At 25.8% G+C, this 248-nt stretch overlaps 1 protein-coding gene across 2 annotated transcripts in view; it reads right to left on the reverse strand.

The window, feature by feature from the left end:
• Positions 1–248, reverse strand: part of LOC108685249 — a 9,709-nt gene that overhangs the window by 5,754 nt on the left and 3,707 nt on the right. The gene's annotated exons all lie outside the window — the stretch shown is intronic.

Raw genomic sequence — 248 nt, forward strand, 5'->3', positions numbered from 1 at the left:
TTGTTAGTTTTATTTAACTTTTATAGTTTCCTCTACTCTCCTCTTCTCTCCTCTGTTTAAATTTAAAAAGTTAATTAATACTATATTAAATATATCAATTAATACAATTAAAAAGAAACAACTTTACACCAAATCAAAGATTTAAATTAAAGAAGAATTTTTCATATAAATAATAACTGATAATATTTTTCGTTCTCTCTCTCTCTCTCTCTCTCTCTCTCTCTCTCTCTCTCTCTCTCTCTCTCTCT

Source organism: Atta colombica, unplaced genomic scaffold (genome assembly GCF_001594045.1).
Source record: "Atta colombica isolate Treedump-2 unplaced genomic scaffold, Acol1.0 scaffold149, whole genome shotgun sequence".
NCBI classification, from domain to species: Eukaryota; Metazoa; Arthropoda; class Insecta; order Hymenoptera; family Formicidae; genus Atta; species Atta colombica.